At 56.4% G+C, this 19,693-nt stretch overlaps 1 protein-coding gene across 9 annotated transcripts in view; it reads right to left on the reverse strand.

Annotated features, from left to right (window-relative positions):
- The window catches only part of zmiz1a (zinc finger, MIZ-type containing 1a), a 431,940-nt gene that overhangs the window by 134,234 nt on the left and 278,013 nt on the right, over positions 1 to 19,693 (reverse strand). Inside the window, exon 1 of one of the 9 annotated variants that reach the window (XM_038782673.1) lies at positions 3,208 to 3,312. The exons of the other annotated variants lie outside the window; for them this stretch is intronic. The gene's annotated coding sequence lies outside the window, so the exon portion shown is untranslated. Of the gene's footprint in view, positions 1 to 3,207; positions 3,313 to 19,693 lie in introns of those variants that run through there. 9 annotated transcript variants of the gene reach the window in all.

Below are 19,693 nucleotides of genomic sequence, written 5' to 3' on the forward strand. Positions count from 1 at the left end.
ACACCCTCCCTCCCTCACCCCCCCCCTCCCTCCTCTCACACCCCCCCTCCCTCCCACACCCCCCTCCCTCTCACACCCCCCCTCCCTCCCTCTCACACCCCCCCTCCCTCCCTCTCACACCCCCCCTCCCTCCCTCACACACCCCCCCTCCCTCCCTCTCACACCCCCCCTCCCTCCCTCTCACACCCCCCCCTCCCTCCCTCTCACACCCCCCCTCCCTCCCTCTCACACCCCCCCTCCCTCCCTCTCACACCCCCCCTCCCTCCCTCTCACACCCCCCCTCCCTCCCTCTCACACCCCCCCTCCCTCCCTCTCACACCCCCCCCTCCCTCCCTCTCACCCCCCCTCCCTCCCTCTCACACCCCCCTCCCTCCCTCTCACACCCCCCCTCCCTCCCCTCACACCCCCCCTCCCCCCTCTCCACCCCCCCCTCCCTCCCCCCCCTCTCCCACCCCCCCCCCTCACTCTCACACCCCCCTCCCTCCCTCTCACACCCCCCCCCCCCCCCCTCTCACCCCCCCCACCCCCCCCTCTCACACCCCCCCCCTCCCTCCCCTCTCACACCCCCCCTCCCTCTCACACCCCCCCCTCCCTCACACCCCCCCTCCTCTCACCCCCCCCTCCCTCTCACACACCCCCCTCCCTCACCCCCCCCCTCCTCTCACACACCCCCCTCCCTCCACACACCCCCCCCTCCCTCTCACACACCCCCCCTCCCTCTCACACACCCCCCCTCTCACACCCCCCCTCCCTCTCACAACCCCCCTCCCTCTCACACCCCCCCTCCTCTCACACCCCCCCTCCCTCTCAAACCCCCCCTCCTCTCACACCCCCCCCCCTCTCACACCCCCCCCCTCCCTCTCACACCCCCCCCCCCCTCTCACACCCCCCCCCTCCCTCTCACACCCCCCCCCCTCTCACACCCCCCCTCCCTCTCACACCCCCCCCTCCCTCTCACACCCCCCTCCCTCACACCCCCCCCTCCCTCTCACACCCCCCCTCCCTCTCACACCCCCCCCCTCCCTCTCACACCCCCCTCCCCTCCCTCTCACACACCCCCCCCCCCTCCTCTCACACAACCCCCCCTCCCTCATCACACACCCCCCCCCTCCCTCTCACACCCCCCTCCCTTCTCACACACCCCCCTCCCTCTCACACACCCCCCCCTACCCTCTCACACCCCACCCTCCCCTCCCTCTCACACCCCACCCCTCCCCTCCCTCCTCACACCCCACCCCTCCCTCCCTCTCACAACCCCCCCTCCTTCTCACACACCCCCCTCCCTCTCACACACCCCCCCTCCCTCTCACACCCCACCCTCCCCTCCCTCTCACCCCCACCCCTCCCTCCTCTCTCACACGCCCACCTCCCTCCCCCACACCCCCCCCCTCCCTCTCACACCCCCCTCCCTCTCACACCCCCCCCCTCTCACCAAACCCCCCCCCTCTCACACACCCCCCCCCCCCCCTCCCTCCCACACCCCCCCCCTCCCTCTCACACCCCCCCCCTCCCTCTCACACCCCCCCCTCCCTCTCACACACCCCCCCCCCCCCTCCCTCCCACACCCCCCCCCCCACACCCCCCCCCCCTCCCTCCCACACCCCCCCTCCCTCTCACACCCCCCCCTCCCTCTCACACACCCCCCCTCCCTCTCACACCCCCCTCCCTCTCACACACCCCCCCTCTCACACACCCCCCCCCTCTCACAACCCCCCCCCCCCTCTCACACACCCCCCCCCCTCCCTCCACACCCCCCCCTCCCTCTCACAACCCCCCCCCCTCCCTCTCACACCCCCCCCCCTCCCTCTCACAACCCCCCCCCCCTCCCTCTCACACCCCCCCCCCTCCCTCTCACACCCCCCCCCCCCCTCTCACAACCCCCCCCCCCCTCCTCTCACCCCCCCCCTCCCCCTCACCCCCCCCTCCCTCGCACCCCCCCCTCCCCCCCCCTCTCACCCCCCCCCCCCCCTCCCTCTCACCCCCCCCTCCCTCCCTCTCACACCCCCCCCCCTCCCTCTCACACACCCCCCCCCTCCCTCTCTCACACCCCCCCCCTCCCTCTCACACCCCCCCCCTCCCTCTCACCCCCCCCCTCCCTCTCACCCCCCCCTCCCTCTCACCCCCCCTCCTCTCACAGACCCCACCCCCTCCCCTCTCACCCCCCCCCTCCTCTCACCCCCCCTCCCTCTCACCCCCCCTCCTCCTCTCCCCCCTCCCCCTCCCTCCTCTCACCCCCCCCCTCCCTCCTTCCCTCTCACCCCCCCCGCCCTCCCTCTCACAACCCCCCCTCCCTCCCTCTCACCACCCCCCCCCCTACCCTCTCACCCCCCCCCCCTCCCTCTCACACCCCCCCCCTCCCTCTCACCCCCCCCCCCTCCCTCTCACACCCCCCCCTCCCTCTCACCCCCCCCCCCTCCCTCTCACACCCCCCCCCCCTCCCTCTCACACCCCCCCCCTCCCTCTCACACCCCCCCCCCTCCCTCTCACACCCCCCCCCCTCCCTCTCACACCCCCCCCCCCTCCCTCACCCCCCCCCTCCCTCACCCCCCCCCCTCCCTCACCCCCCCCCTCCCTCTCACATCCCCCCCCCTCCCTCTCACACCCCCCCTCCCTCTCACACCCCCCCCCCTCCCTCTCACACCCCCCCCCCCCTCCCTCTCACATCCCCCCCCCCTCCCTCTCACACACACACCCCCCCCTACTCTCCCTCTCCCCCTCAGCCCAGCATCCCCTCCTTTCAGGAATTTCTTGTGCCTGTTCAAGCAGGAGCATCCAGACCGCACCATTACGACCAGCGCTAGGGAGAGCCATGATTAAGCAGTTTGCTTCACAATTCTGCCACAGGATGATACCATCATTGAGCTGAGGGCGGTGGCTGGGGGGGGGGGGGGGGGGTGAGGAGGCATGGCAGTTCATCTGCCTGCAACACTCGATCCAACAAAAGCAAGAGGCGGAAGAGGGAGAAAAAAAAGACCAACCCGCCCCAGGATGATTTTGCTGAATGGCATTATGTTGGCAGCTGTGTGACACACCGGCAATACGGTGATGTGGAGGTTTGCTGACTGACAGGCTGGAGTCTGACTGACTTGCCAGCCCCCCTCCTCCGTTACAGCAGGGAGCCGGCTTCAGACAATCACAGATTTAATAAAACTGCCTAATCCCTCCCCGCATGAGGTCACCACTTCCACAAACAGCGAGGTGCCCTACCTTGTTCCTCTCACAATCTGGCTCAGGCACAGCAACCATTTTCTGCTGAACCCATTTCCCTGACAGAAACACTCCACAAGGACTGATGCACAGCAATCACCCGGCTCAATAAAAGATTCCTGAGTGAATTTTTTTCCTTTGGAAATGAAGTTCAGTTTTAACCCATTCACTGGCTGATTGCAGCAAAGAGGCATCAGCCTCCACCACCATTCCTCACTCACACACACTTAGAAAATGGGGGCCGCCTTAAACTCTCAGGGTTGAAATGATTTTTTTCCCCCCACACTTTTTCCAAGTGATCGCACGCCATTATAAATGGCAGATCCCAGCGTGAAACCCAGCACCCGCCAGTAGGACAGTCCCAGGTTTAATCACTGGGAATTAGTCCCTCTCCACTGGGAGACCCTGGCACTAAGGAGGCTGCAATAGCCGGGGACCAGGCTTTTCCAGTCCGTCCAACTGTACCAGAGCAGGCAACAGCTGGCTCTACCCCTCCCTCCCCTGCCTAACAACGTGTGAACCGTCACATGGAGAATTACCGGTCCGGTCTCCTCCGTCTGCAAATGCACAACCCAAACACGTCAGAAAACTGCACCTTTTTTTTGAACCTCATCGAGCTTGAGCACAGGAATGCCTGACCTTCACTGACCTGATCCCCACCCACTGGGGGGGGGGGGGTGGGGGGAGAGGGACACTGGGCAGTTCATGGCTCTGGCAGTGATGGGGGAGAGGGACACTGGGCAGTTCATGGCTCTGGCAGTGATGGGGGAGAGGGTCACTGGGGCGGTTCCTGACTCGGGGAGTGATGGGGCAGTTCTTGGCTCTGGCAGTGATGGTGTGCGGGGTGGGTGGGGGGCCGAGGGTCACTGGGGCAGTTCCTGGCTCTGGCAGTGATTGGGGGGGGGGGGGAGAGGGTCACTGGGGCAGTTCCTGGCTCTGGCAGTGATTGGGGGGGGGGGGGGGAAGAGGGTCACTGGGGCAGTTCATGGCTCTGGCAGTGATGGGGGGGGGGGGGGAGGGGAGAGGGACTCTGGGGCAGTTCCTGGCTCTGGCAATGATTGGGGAGAGGGTCACTGGGGCAGTTCTTGGCTCTGGCAGTGATGGGGGAGAGGTCAGGGTCACTGGGGCAGTTCCTGGCTCTGGCAGTGATTGGGGAGAGGGTCACTGGGGCAGTTCCTGGCTCTGGCAGTGATTGGGGAGAGGAGAGGGACACGGGGGCAGTTCCTGGCTCTGGCAGTGATTGGGGAGAGGAGAGGGACACGGGGGCAGTTCCTGGCTCTGGCAGTGATGGGGGAGAGGTCAGGGTCAATGGGGCAGATCCTGGCTCTGGCAGTGATGGGGGAGAGGGTCACTGGGGCAGTTCCTGGCTCTGGCAGTGATGGGGGAGAGGTCAGGGTCAATGGGGCAGATCCTGGCTCTGGCAGTGATGGGGGGGGGGGGGGGGGGGGGAGGGGAGGGGGACTCTGGGGCAGTTCCTGGCTCTGGAAGTGATGGGGGGAGAGGGTCACTGGGGCAGTTCCTGGCTCTGGCAGTGATGGGGGGTGGGGGGGGGGGAACACTGGGGCAGTTCCTGGCTCTGGCAGTGATGGGGGAGAGGTCAGGGTCACTGGGGCAGTTCCTGGCTCTGGCTGTGATGGGGGAGAGGTCAGGGTCACTGGGGCAGTTCCTGGCTCTGGCAGTGATGGGGAGAGGAGAGGGTCACTGAGCCAGTTCCTGACTCGGGCAGTGATGGGGCAGTTCCTGGCTCTGGCAGTGATGGGGGAGAGGAGAGGGACACTGGGGCAGTTCCTGGCTCTGTCAGTGATGGTGGTGGGAGGGTGGGAGGGAGGGTGGGAGGGGGGGGGGGGAGAGGGTCACGGGCAGTTCCTGGCTCTGGCAGTGATTGGGGAGAGGGTCACTGGGGCAGTTCCTGGCTCTGGCAGTGAATGAGGAGAGGGTCACTGGGGCAGTTCCTGGCTCTGGCAGTGATGGGGGGGGGGGGGGGGGGAGAGTGGGACACTGGGGCAGTTCCTGACTCGGGGAGTGATGGGGCAGTTCTTGGCTCTGGCAGTGATGGTGTGCGGGGTGGGTGGGGGGAGAGGGTCACTGAGGCAGTTCCTGGCTCTGGCAGTAATAGGGGAGAGGGTCACCGGGGCAGTTCCTGGCTCTGGCAGTGATGGGGGGGGGGGGGGGAAGAGAGGGTCACTGGGGCAGTTCATGGCTCTGGCAGTGATGGGGGGGGGGGAGGGGAGAGGGACTCTGGGGCAGTTCCTGGCTCTGGCAATGATTGGGGAGAGGGTCACTGGGGCAGTTCTAGCTCTGGCAGTGATGGGGGAGAGGTCAGGGTCACTGGGGCAGTTCCTGGCTCTGGCAGTGATGGGGGAGAGGTCAGGGTCAATGGGGCAGATCCTGGCTCTGGCAGTAATAGGGGAGAGGGTCACTGGGGCAGTTCCTGGCTCTGGCAGTAATAGGGGAGAGGGTCACTGGGGCAGTTCCTGGCTCTGGCAGTGATGGGGAGAGGCGAGGGACGCTGAGGCAGTTCCTGACTCGGGGAGTGATGGGGCAGTTCTTGGCTCTGGCAGTGATGGTGTGCGGGGTGGGTGGGGGGACAAGGGTCACTGGGGCAGTTCCTGGCTCTGGCAGTGATGGAAGAGAGGGTCACTGGGGCAGTTCATGGCTCTGGCAGTGAATGTGGGTGGGGGGGGCGGGGGGGGGGGGAGGGGGGGAGAGGGTCACTGGGGCAGTTCATGGCTCTGGCAGTGATGGGGGGGGAGGGGAGAGGGTCACTGGGGCAGTTCCTGGCTCTGGCAATGATTGGGGAGAGGGTCACTGGGGCAGTTCTAGCTCTGGCAGTGATGGGGGAGGGGGGGGGAAGAGGGTCACTGGGGCAGTTCCTGGCTCTGGCAGTGATGGGGGGGGGAGAGAGAGGAGAGGGGCACTGGGGCAGTTCCTGGCTCTGGCAGTGAGGGGGGTCGGGGGAGAGAGAGGAGAGGGGCACTGGGGCAGTTCCTGGCTCTGGCAGTGAGGGGGGTCGGAGGAGAGAGAGGAGAGGGGCACTGGGGCAGTTCCTGGCTCTGGCAGTGATGGGGGGTGGGGGGGGGTGAGAGGGACACTGGGGCAGATCCTGGCTCTGGCAGTGATGGGGGGGGGAGGGGGGAGAGGGACTCTGGGGCAGTTCCTGGCTCTGGCTGTGATGGTGGGTGGGGGGGGGGGGGGGGGGGAGAGGGACTCTGGGGCAGTTCCTGGCTCTGGCAGTGATTGGGGAGAGGGACTCTGGGGCAGTTCTTGGCTCTGGCAGTGATGGGGGGGGGGGGGGGGAGAGGGACTCTGGGGCCGATCCTGGCTCTGGCAGTGATGGGGGAGAGGAGAGGGACACTGGGGCAGTTGTTGGCTCTGGCAGTGATGGGGAGGGGGGGGGGGGCGGGGGATGGGGGGGGGGGATGGGGGGGGGGGGGAGAGGGACGCTGGGGCAGTTCCTGGCTCTCGCAGTGATGAGGGGTGGGGGGGGAGAGAGAGGAGAGGGGCATTGGGGTAGTTCCTGGCCCTGGCAGTGATGGGGGGAAGAGGAGAGGGACACTGGGGCTGTTCCTGGCTCTGGCAGTGATGGGGGGTGGGGGGGGAGAGAGAGGAGAGGGGCACTGGGGTAGTTCCTGGCCCTGGCAGTGATGGGGGGAAGAGGAGAGGGACACTGGGGCTGTTCCTGGCTCTGGCAGTGATGGGGGGTGGGGGGGAGAGAGAGGAGAGGGGCACTGGGGCTGTTCCTGGCTCTGGCAGTGAGGGGGGTGGGGGGAGAGAGAGGAGAGGGGCACTGGGGCAGTTCCTGGCTCTGGCAGTGATGGGGGGGAAGGAGACGGACACTGAGGCGGTTCCTGGCTCTGGCAGTGATGGGGGGTGGGGGGGAGAGAGAGGAGAGGGGCACTGGGGTAGTTCCTGGCCCTGGCAGTGATGGGGGGAAGAGGAGAGGGACACTGGGGCTGTTCCTGGCTCTGGCAGTGATGGGGGGTGGGGGGGAGAGAGAGGAGAGGGGCACTGGGGTAGTTCCTGGCTCTGGCAGTGAGGGGGGTGGGGGGAGAGAGAGGAGAGGGGCACTGGGGCAGTTCCTGACTCTGGCAGTGATTGGGGAGAGGATCACTGGGGCAGTTCCTGACTGGCAGTAAAGGGGGGGTGGGGGGGGGGGGGAGCGGACACTGGGGCAGTTCCTGGCTCTGGCAGTGAAGGGGTGGGGTGGGGGGGTGGGGGGGGGGGCGGGGAGCGGACACTGGGGCAGTTCCTGGCTCTGGCAGTGATGGGGAAAGGAGAGGGACACTGAGGCAGTTCCTGGTTCTGGCAGTGATTGGGGGGAGAGGGTCACTCAGTGGAAGGATGCACCAGAGCCCAGAGCCAGAGGAGCAAAGGCTGCTGGTCACAAAGAGTTTGCAGTCAGTCACCGAAGCCAAGTCACGGAAAAATTTGTCAAACAGTTTCAGAACTTGTCAATTGAAAGCCGTAGAGCACAAGGAGACTGTAAAGATAATCAGAATGCAACTTATTGCAAGACAAGACGTTTACGGAGCAATAAGGACCAACTGACTCCATTGGTGGAAAGATCGAGAAGCAGAAATGGCTGATTTAAGGTGACTGGGAAAAGAAACAGCGGCGAGAGAGGAAAACCTTTTATTTTAACCACAGCAATTAGGATCTGGAAGGCACGGTCTGCAAATGTGGCGGAGGCAGATTCAATCTTATGGGCAGCACGGTAGCATGGTGGATAGCATAAATGCTTCACAGCTCCAGGGTCCCAGGTTCGATTCCCAGCTGGGTCACTGTCCTGAGCGGAGTCTGCACGTCCTCCCCGTGTGTGCGTGGGTTTCCTCCGGGTGCTCCGGTTTCCTCCCACAGTCCAAAGATGTGCGGGTTAGGTGGATTGGCCATGCTAAATTGCCCGTAGTGTCCTAAAAAGTAAGGTTAAGGGGGGGGGTTGCTGGGTTACGGGTATAGGGTGGATACATGGGTTTGAGTAGGGTGATCATGGCTCGGCACAACATCGAGGGCCGAAGGGCCTGTTCTGTGCTGTACTGTTCTATGTTCTAATCGGAGATTCCAACAGTTGGATAACTCGCTGAGTGGAAAAGAAATTGCAGGGGCAAAGGCACAGGGAGCTAGCATGGGCACGATGGGCTGAATGGCCTCCTTCCGAGCCAAAACCATCCCATAATAATTGCAGGTAGACAACCGCCTGTGTGGCATATCCCCGTTTGTTAAATTCAACAGCAAACCCTTCGTCAGACCAACTGCCCGCTCTTGATCCTGAACTTCCTTGTATAACACCTTACCAAACACCAAGTTCAAAGAAGCATTTATATCTAAACTTGGTGCGCAAGCATTTCAGATCCAAACTCTCCCTCCAGATAAATGTGCTCTCCATAGAATTCACAGAATGAAGCAAGTTCCTTGGCAGGAAACAGGAAGGACATTGCAAGCTGACACAAAGTGGTGTCTTTTCCTCTTTAGGCATTCGTCTAAATTGTATGGAGTCTGTTTAATTCTAAATTCCCCCTTGCAGATACCATCAGCTTTAGTTTCAGTAGCAAGTCAATTTAAAAAAAAAGATTACAGGATCGGCAGAAGCTGGTGGGAACGAGAGCGAGAGATTCCGCTTTTTGTCTTTCAGGGGATGGGGGCAGGACCAGCATTTGTTCCCCATCCCTCATTGGCCCCTGAACCTCACGGCTTGCCACGTCGTTACACAGAGCAGCCAAGAGTTAAACAACAAGAACTTGCATTTATATCGCGCCAAAACAGGTCAAGGTGCTTCCCGGAAGTGTAGCCAAACAAAACTTGACTGAGCCAGATGGAGAGGGGTGACTGAAAGCTTGGTCAAAGAGGTAGGTTTGAAGATGAGTCCCAATGGGGGAGGGGAGAGCGTGGTGGAGTTCAGAGCTGGAATTCTGGAGCTGAAGGCCGAGGCCAACGGTTAAAAGGAATATGGTGAGGAGCAGAATTTGCATGGGCTGCTCCGTCCGGAACGGGATAAAACTAACCGCAGGGCCCAAAGTGGATTATTTGTTTCTGTAAGAAGTCAGGAGAATTTGAAAGGAGTATCAATGAAAAGCCTTGAAATGGCGCCTCAGTCTCCCCCACCCTTTCCTGAAAGGCTTAACTAACAGAGGAACAGTGCGTGGAATTTCATGGTCCTTTCATGGCAGGGCACAAGGCCATAAAGTGCGGAGCCGTTCCAAAACCCCTCGACTTCCGTGATCCCTGAGAATCCCACTGGTGTAATACTCCGTCCCCTGGGACAGGAGTAGGCCATTCCGTTAGATTTCCTAATCTTGGTGGGCGCTACTCTTTGAGCCGCACCAGGGGAATGGTGACAGGGGATGTAAGCTTTAGGCTTGGCCTTCTTTCGAAGTTGCACCCTTCTTGGGCCATTTCCGATGGGACAGGAGGAGTGAGAAGCCATTTCTCCAACCACTGACAGCGTCTCTTCCCCCCCCCCCCCCCCCCCCCCCCCCCCCCCCTTCCACCCCCAACCTCTGCCAGCTTTCACCAAACTAACGGTGGACACATTTAGGGTTGGCAGATGCAATCTGTAAGCTAATGAAGGGAATCTAGCGCGTTGCCATGAGTAATGGCCACGGATCAGGGACACCATTTCTTTCCTAGTTTCCGCCACCCGCTAACGAGGCACAAGGAAGGGCAGCGCGGTGGCCTAGTGGTTAGCACAACCACCTCACGGCGCTGAGGTCCCAGGTTCGATCCCGGCTCTGGGTCACTGTCCGTGTGGAGTTTGCACATTCTCCCCGTGTCTGCGTGGGTTTCGCCCCCACAACCCAAAAATGTGCAGAGTAGGTGGATTGGACACGCTAAATTGCCTCTTAATTGGAAAAAATAATTGGGTAATTTAAAAAAAAAAAAACGAGGCACAAGGAAATCTAAGTACTCGTTCATTGCTGCTCGGAAATGGTTAAAACCTTGCCTGAGGAAGTCACCGGTTGATGAGTCTACTGAGGGAGTTATGCCTTAACTTGGGCCTCTCTATCAGGCGCGATGCTCTGCTGCTTCTGGCTGATTTATTGCTGTTGTCAAAGCAGAGCTTCTTTAAACATGAATGCAGGGAGGTCCGCATTCTATCCACCTGCAAACACTTGAGGGCTCCTTAGTATCGAGGAACATGAAAGTATTGCAGTGCATCTGATCTGAATTTTACAATTCAGTCATAAGGAACCAGCTCTTGGCGTCACAATCTACCCTCATTGTTGTGTTGCTCAATTTGAATTGTTCATTTGAGTTACTTTGAACAAAAAAAAAATTGCCTCTCTTGCTGTTTGGCTTAATTTGGGTGACTGAATAATTCAAATTAGCAGCAGTGAACTGTGTAGCTTTATTCCGAGCCAAAAGAACAGCGGTCAGTGGACACCAGCCTGTTCATTTCAGACTCTCGACTGGGTGTTTTGTGAATTAACATTTCTCTGACAGAACCAAGTCCATCAGATCCTGTGACCTGAGCACTTGAGTTTTACCCAGCAGGTTACAGTATCACAGACCCTGCACCACCATCTGTTCCATCAAATGGTCAAAGCTTTATTGCTATCATGTGATTCGTTCAGCTGTCTCCCAGCAACCTCACAGCCTCAACTTCATGAAGTAATCCTGCCCTCAAGGCCTTTACTTGAATATTGAGAACAGCGTTTGTGGCATTTATGTCTTTGTGAGTGCATGTGTGTTCCTGTGGGGGTCTGTATGTGTGTCTGTGTATGTGGCTGTGTGTGCAGGTGTGTGTGTGTGCCTGTGGGGGTCTGTATGTGTGTCTGTGGCTGTGTGTGTGGGTCTGTGTGTGCAGGTGTGTGTGTGTGCCTGTGGGGGTCTGTATGTGTGTCTGTGGCTGTGTGTGTGGGTCTGTGTGTGTGCCTGTGGGGATCTGTATGTGTGTCTGTGGCTGTGTATGTGTGTCTGTGGCTGTGTGTGTGAGTCTCTGTGTGTGGTGTGTGTGTGTGCCTGTGGGGGTCTGTATGTGTGTGTGTGTTTGTCTGTCTGTGTAGGTGTCTCTGAAGGTCTGTCTGTGTGTGTTCGCATGTGTGTGTCCGCGTGTGTGCGTCCACACGTGTATGTCCACACGTGTGACCTTCCATGCGCGTGACCTTCCGTGCGCGTGACCTTCCGTGCGCGTGACCTTCCGTGCGTGGGGGTCCCTGTGTGCATGCGTGTGCCTGTGGGGTTCTGTATGTGTGAGGGTCTGTGTGTGCAGGTGTGTGTGTGTGTGTGTGTCTGTCTGTGGCTGTGTGTGTGTCTGTGGCTGTGTGTGTGGCTGTGTGTGTGTCTGTGGCTGTGTGTGTGTGGGTGTCGTGGCTGTGTGTGTGTGGGTCTCTGTGTGCAGGTGTGTGAGTGTGTCTGTGTGTAGGTCTGTGTGTGCAGGTGTGTGCCTGTGGGGGTCTGTGGCTGTGTGTGTGTCTCTGTGTGTGTCTGTCTGTGGCTGTGTGTGTGGGTGTCTGTGGCTGTGTGTGTGTGGGTCTCTGTGTGCAGGTGTGTGCCTGTGGCTGTGTGTGTGTGGGTCTCTGTGTGCCTGTGGCTGTGTGTGTGTGGGTGTCTGTGTGCAGGTGTGTGAGTGTGTCTGTGTGTAGGTCTGTGTGTGCAGGTGTGTGCCTGTGGCTGTGTGTGTGTCTCTGTGTGTTTGCGTGTGTGAACCTGTGAGAGGATGTGGGTCTGTGTGCGTGTGTGCATGCATGTGTTTGTGTGGGTCTGTGTGTGCGTGCGTGTGTGTTTGTGTGAATGCATGTGTTTGTGTGGGTCTGTGTGTGTGTGTGTGTGTGTGTGTGTGTGGTGTTTGTATGCCGTATGTAGGGTCTGGTGTGAACCGTAGTTCCCCGACTCCGGCCTCCTCGCCCAGCTGCCTGATTCCCGGCCCCTACCAAAGGCACGGAGCCTGGAAATTTAAATGAAATATTTGGCAGTGTGACTTCACTGCCTTGCTGGAATCATCACAGAAAATCCCATTAACTATTTCAGCTCTTTCTTAACTGACATTGCGACAATGGCCCTCACCCACGGAAACGCACAGCCACTCGTCCTTATCAAACAGAGTGCCACTGAATGCACAATGGGCATCTCTGGTTTCCTGAGACACCCTTTAGCTCAGGTTTCAGTGACATGGTGATGCAAGCGTGCCAGCTGCTCCAGTTAAGGGGAAGCAGGGCTCTCGATTTCAGCACATCTGCCATTCGCAGTGAAGGCCTTCCCTCCCGCAATTCAAACTCAGTCTCAGGATTGGGAAGGCCGCTGTGGAGTTCACAAATCAGGTGGAGCGAACCGCATTAATTGGAGGGGGCACAAATCACACAAGCTGTACTACACGCGCAAGATGGAACACCAGAGGAGCTGCTGCTGATGGGTTTACATGAAGTGGGGTTGATGGAGGCTCACGTGCAGCATAGGTACTGACGTACACTGGTTTCCTCGCTGCAAATTCTTTATTTAAAAATAAGATAGAACAGTATCGTTTGCCTTTGTCTCACTACCTTCAATCTATGCTCAAAATCTCACAACCCTATCCCAATAGCAAGCCAAGTTCAGCACTGCATCCACAACCACTATTAAGGCATATGTTTGGAAGTGAAAATACGGGCAAGTCATGCTGGGAATAAGTTGTCAACAACACTTACTGCAGGAAATAGGGACTCCATGGAGTAACAATCTGCCCTGTGTGGCAGGACAAGAGGTGTGGGATTGACTAGCTGCCTGCTCTGTCTCGGCCCAATAATCAGATCTATTGACTTCAAGGAGGTAAATGCCATATTGAAACTGCTTCCAGCTCCCATTTCAGGCAGGGCGTTCCTGACCGTCCCAGCAAGCGGCCTAAAAATCAATTTTCTTCCTCTGCACCCTGACCTCTTTTGCCAGTTAACCTGAAATCTATGTCTTCTGGGGGCAGCGCGGTGGCGCAAGTGGTTGGCACGGTTGCCTCACGGCGCCGAGGTCCCAGGTTCGATCCCGGCTCTGGGTCACTGTCCGTGTGGAGTTTGCACATTCTCCCCGTGTTTGCGTGGGTTTCGCTCCCACAACCCAAAGATGTGCAGGGTGGGTGGATTGGCCACGCTAAATTGCCCCCCGGAAAAAATGAATTGGATACTCTAAATTTTTTTTAAAAATCTATGTCTTCTGGTTTTTGACACCCCCCCCCCCCCCCCCAACACCGCGGTCAGGATTTCCTCAAGGTATCCAACAAAGCCTCACAATCGATTAAATTATCTTTTGAGGTGGAGCCTTTGTTATTAGCAAAGACAGCACAATGGTGAGCAGTTGGAATGGTCAGGTTTCGGTGCTGTTGGTCGAGGGAGGAATGTTGGCAGAGGCAGAAGGACAACCCCTCGCTCATCTTCCACTGGTGCCAGTGGCCGACAGATTTGATGCCCCCATTCAGTACACAGCACGCGGTGGCGTAGTGATATTGTCACTGGACTAGTAATCCAGTCATCTCGCAATGCTCTGGGGGACCCTGGTTCAAAACCCGCCATGGGGAAAACTTGAATTTAATTTTCAAACAAATCTGGAATTAAAAGTCTAATGATGGCCGTGAAACCATGTGGTTCACTAATGCCTTACCCGGTCTGACCTACATATGACTCCACATCCACAGACTCTTAACTGGCCGAGCAAGTCACTCAGTTCAATCAGGGAATGGACACAAAATGGTGGCCCAGCCAGCGATGCCCACCACCCGCAAATGAATTTTTACTATCAAACAATTTTATTGAGGTATTTTTCGGCATTGTAAATAGCTACAGATAACAACAAAAATGGCAAAAATGTGCAAACATCAACGTAAATCAATACTTCAATCGGACCATACTGCACAAGCACGCTCCTCTCCCATCGACACTACCCGCCTATTTATCCCTCCGACTCTACTCTAATCTCCCCCCTCTCCCCCGCTCTCCCCCCCCCCCCCCCCCCCCCGACGTTCACTCTCCCGCGAAGAAGTCGATGAATGGTTGCCACCTTCGGGCGAACCCCTGTACAGATCCCCTCCAGGCGAACTTAATTTTTTCCATACCCAGGAAACTTGACATGAACGAAAGCCATAGCTCGGTCTTCGGGGGTTTTGAGTCCCTCCATGCCAGCAGTATTCGCCGCCGGGCTATTAGGGAAGCAAAGGCCAGAACATCGGCCTCTTTCTCGCCCTGGACTCCCGGGTCTTCCGAAACCCCAAAAATTGCCACCCCGGACTCATCATCATCCTTGTTTTTAGCACCCGGGACATAGAACATAGAACAGTACAGCACAGAACAGGCCGTTCGGCCCTCGATGTTGTGCCGAGCAATGATCACCCTACTCAAACCCACGTATCCACCCTATACCCGTAACCCAACAACCCCCCCTTAACCTTACTTTTTAGGACACTACGGGCAATTTAGCATGGCCAATCCACCTAACCTGTACATCTTTGGACTGATCCCCGCAAATCCCTCCCAGTACCCCCTAAGCTTAGGACATGCCCAAAACATGTGAACGTGGTTCGCTGGTCCTCCCCCGCATCTAGCAGACTTGTCCTCTACCCCAAAGAATTTGCTCATCCGAGATACCGTCATGTGGGCCCGGTGACCTTAAATTGAATCAGGCCGAGCCTGGCACATGTTGCGGTTGAGTTTACCCTACTCAGTGCTTCTGCCCATACCCCATCCTCCATCTCCCCGCCAACCTCCTCCTCCCATTTGAGTTTCAGTTCCTCCGGCTGGGACTCTTCCCCCTTCATGAGCACCGTATAAATATCTGAGACTCTACCCTCTCCTCCTTCTCCCCCCAGAGACTATTCTGTCCTGGATCCCTATTGGCGGGAGGCGTGGGAAGGATGGGACCTGTCTGCGGACAAAGTCCCGCATCTGAAAGTACCTGAAGTCATTTCCCCTTCCCAGCCCAAATTTCTCCTCCAAGCCCCTCAAACTCGCAAAGCTCACCTCCAGGAACATATCGCCCACCCTCCTCACCCCCGCCATGTTCGAAACCCTCCATCCATGTTCCCGGGGCAAATCGCAAATGAATTTTTAAAAAACCTCAGACAATGTGGCTATCCCTCAGCACTGCACTGGCACGCCAGGCCTCGGCTGTAGGCTCAAGATGCGGAGTGGGGCCTTAAATCTGCAACTTCCTGACTCACAAGCAGGAATAATGTTAATGAATTAAGCATTCAGTGAAAGAATAACTATCCTAAAGGCTCGCCCCATACAGGCTGGACCTCTTGGCATTTTACAGAAACAAGAGATGTCCATTTAGTCCCTCGTATGTATTCTGCCAATGAAATCACGTTTGGCCTGAGACCTAACTCTACATATCTATCTTTGCCGGATATCCCTTAATGCTTTTCGCCAACAAAAATCTATCATAGTTTTAAACTTAACGACTGATTAAGCATCAATTGCCATTTCATAGAATCCATACAGTGCACAAGGAGGCCATTCAGCCCATCGAGTCCGCACTCACCATCTGACAGAGCACTCTGTCTAGGCCCAGTGCCCTGCCTTATCCCTCTAGCCTCAGCGCCTAACCTGTACATCCTTGGACTCTAAGAGACAATTTAGCATGGCCAATCCACCTAACTTGCACATCTTTGGACTGTGGGAAGATAATAGATCAGTCGGAGGAAGCCCCAGCAGACACGGGGAGAACGTGCAGACTCCGCACAGACAAGGCAGGGATTGAACCCGCGTCCCAGGCGCTGTGAGGCAGCGGTGCTAACCATTGTGCCGCTATTTGCAGAAGATACTCCAAACTTCTACCACCCTTTAAGGGGCTGGTTTAGCCCAGGGCTAAATCGCTGGCTTTGAAAGCAGACCAATGCAGGCCAGCAACATGGTTCAATTCCCGTACCAGCCTCCCCGAACAGGTGCCGGAATGTGGCGATTAGGGGCTTTTCACAGTAACTTCATTTGAAGCCTGCTTGTGACAATAAGTGATTTTCATTTTCATGTGTTGAAGTGTTTCCCCATTTCAGCCCTGAAAGGTTTGCCTCTGATTTTTATAAGATACTGCCCAATCCCAGACACTAACCAGCAGAAATAATCTCCATCTGTTCAGTTTAATATTTTGAAAATTCTGATTAAATCAGCCCCTTTCCCTTCTAAATTCCTGGGAATACAACATTAGTTGGTTCATTTAAGCTTGCTTTTTTAAAAATAAATTTAAAGTACCCAATTCATTTTTTCCAATCAAGGGGCAATTTAGCGTGCCCAATCCACCTACCCTGTACATCTTTAGGTTGTGGGGGTGAAACCCACGCAAACACGGGGAGAATGTGCAAACTCCACACGGACAGTGACCCAGAGCCGGGATCGAACCTGGGACCTCAGCATTTAAGGTTTTTAACCCAGGTATCATTCTGGTAAATCCTCGCCGCCCCCCCCCCCCCGTGTGATTTCAATATGTTTCTTTTGTACATAACCTCAGCAATGAGTTACTGGTGGCCTTAAATCCTTGAACATTCTTGTGAAGCAATGTCATCATTGAATGTAACAGATCCATTTCTGTATTGTTTTGCTGGTGAAGTTATCCAAGGATTGACTGACAAGCGCCGGCCCCTTTTAATACACTCAACATAGCAGTCAAATGGGTCGGCATCTTATTACAGGGAATACCACAATTACATAGATTGAAGAATTCATGCCCCGCACATAGCAACATGACCAACATTTACAAAAATCAGATGTTACCACGTTGTGCTAACTGGTCTGGTTTTACTCATTCTCGACCAGTGACATGGAAATTTAGTCCAAATTCACAAAGAGAATTTATATTTAAAAACCTTTCTTTTTCATTTAGAGTACCCAAGTTTTTTCAAACTAAAGGGCGAATTTAGCGTGGCCAATCCACCTACCCTGCACATCTTTGGGTTGTGGGGGTGAGACCCACGCAGACAAGGGGAGAACGTGCAAACTCCACACGGACAGTGGCCCGGGGCCGGGATCAAACCCGGCTCCTCGGCTCGTGAGGCAGCAGTGCCAACCACTGCGCCACCGTGCCGCCTTAGAATTTACATTAAACGCTATCGCACTTATCAAGGAAGCTCAAAGTGCTTCAAGTACATATACTTAGGGGAATGTGCGGCATCAGATATAGAATTCAGTGGAATGGCCAGCCTGTTTTTGTGGGTGTTGTTTGAGGGGGTATTATAAATAATCAGAGATGGGCAGCACGGTGGCGCAATGGTTAGCACTGCTGCCTATGGCGCTGAGGACCCGGGTTTGAATCCCGGCCCTGGGTCACTGTCGGTATGGAGTTTGCATATTCTCCTCGTGTTTGTGTGGGTTTCACCCCCACAGCCCAAAGATGTGCAGGGTAGGTGGATTGGCCACGCTAAATTGGAAGGGTCTCTTTCCTTGATATGTAAACCACTCTGAAAATGCAGGTTGCTGACGTGTTAATTGAGTAAGCAGAACAAGCAACAAATAAAGACGCTGGAGATCTGTTACATATCCACTGCCTGAATGTCTCAATTCAATGACCTTTGCTGTTATAAACTTTGGAAAACAGGTTTCTGCAGAAATTAATTTTAATAAATGAAAGTGACGGAATTTTTATACAATGGATTCTTGCTCTCACTCCTGAAGGTTAACGGTGAATTGTACTTTAACACGTGGGGTCAGAGGATTGGGTGAATTTTATGTGACACACTTGTTCACCTTCTGGCACAGTCCGTGATTCTCACTGAATTAGTACTGGGAGCGGCCCGTTCACGTTGTTGTAAAACGCGACGGCGTGGCCACTCTGCCACGGGATTGGAGAATCCCGCCCAGGGGGTGGGATTCTCCATCCCGACGCACCCACTTTCTGGTGCAGTGCGCCCATTGCCGGCAGCGGGAGTCTCCGTCCCAGCAGCCGGCCAATGGGTTTGCCCATTGTGGGCTCCCCCATGCCGTCGGGAAATCCATGGGCGAGAGTGCCCTGCCGGCAAAATGGAGGATCCCGCAAACGGAGACTCCAGCCCAAGGAGTCTCCAAACTCGGTTCAAACTGCTCCTTTACGTCAACAATTGTGGTGGATTGGAGCAGCACTGATATCCCTGTAATAGTACGGCCATTCATGGTGTGTGAGGTGAGACACGAGTGTCGCTAAGCTCTGACTGTGGAAGATATTGGAACAGAGTTCCATTCTGTCCTAGCCCAGCTTCCAGACATTCCTTTCAGCAGGGGTCACTATATAGTGATTAGCAGCAGGAATCCTTGGCAATGTTACACTTAGTTTGTATTAGGGACAGCTGCACTGAGGGCAGTGGCCAATTAGCCCCCCCCCCAGCAGAGATCAACTACCTCAGTGCAGACTGAGGGTTAACCCAGATACCATCCTGGTTCGAATAACTTCAAGGCACAGCGGAACTGCAGGAAACTAAGGAACTTTGTCAATTCTTTGAAAAAACTGACTTCTTTAAATTGACTACTATTTAAAGAGCTTATGGTGAGATAAATAGCATTTGCTTCCCGTCAGTAGCCAATTTTATTCAGATCCTGTTACTGAATGTCAGGGGGCTTTTAAAAATTCTTACTAGGAACGTGAACATTGCTGGCTGGGCCAGCATTTATTGCCCATCCCTAATGGTCCGTGACAAGGTCTTGGTGAGCTGCCTTCTTGAACCGCTGCAGTCCACGTGGTGTAGGTACACCCACAGTGCTGTTAGGGAGGGAATTCCAGGATTGTGACCCAGCGACACTGAAGGGATGGTGGTATAATGCCAAATCAGAATGGTCTGTGGTGGTGTTCCCATGTGTCTGCTGCCCTTGTCCTTCTAGGTGGGAGGGGTCACAGGTTTGGAAGGTGCTGGTGAAGGAGTTTGGGCGAGTTTCTGTGGCAGACCTTACAGATGATAAACACGGTTGCTGCTGTGCACTGGAGGTGGCAGGACTGAATGTTTGAGGTAGTGGCCAGGGGGGCGATCAAGGGGGCTGCTTTGCCTTGACAGCATCGAGCGTCTCGAGGGTTGTTGGAGTTTTTAAAAATAAATTTAGAGTACCCAATTATATTTTTCCTATTAAGGGGCAATTTAGCATGGCCAATCCACCTACCCTGCACATCTTTGGGTTGTGGGGGTGAAACCCATGCAGACATGGGGAGAACGTGCAAACTCCACACGGACAGTGGACCCAGGGCTGGGATTCGAATCCGGGTCCTCAGCGCCGCACCAGTGCTAACCACTGTACCACCGTGCTGCCCTAGGGTTGTTGGAGTTGCACTCATCCAGGCATGTGGAGATGTACTCCATCACACTCTTTTTTTAAAATAAATTTAGATTACCCAATTATTTTTCTAATTAAGGGGCAATTTAGCGTGGCCAATCCACCTACTCTGCACATTTTTGGGTTGTGGGGGCGAAACCCACGCAGACACGGGGAGAATGTGCAAACTCCACACGGACAGTGACCCAGAGCCGGGATCGAACCTGGGACCTCAGCGCCGTGAGGCGGTCGTGCTAACCACTAGGCCACCATGCTGCCCTGCTCCATCACACTCTTGACTTGTGCCTTGTCAATGGTGGACAGGCTTTGGG

This window comes from Scyliorhinus canicula, chromosome 22, assembly GCF_902713615.1.
Source record: "Scyliorhinus canicula chromosome 22, sScyCan1.1, whole genome shotgun sequence".
Lineage (NCBI taxonomy): Eukaryota > Metazoa > Chordata > Chondrichthyes > Carcharhiniformes > Scyliorhinidae > Scyliorhinus > Scyliorhinus canicula.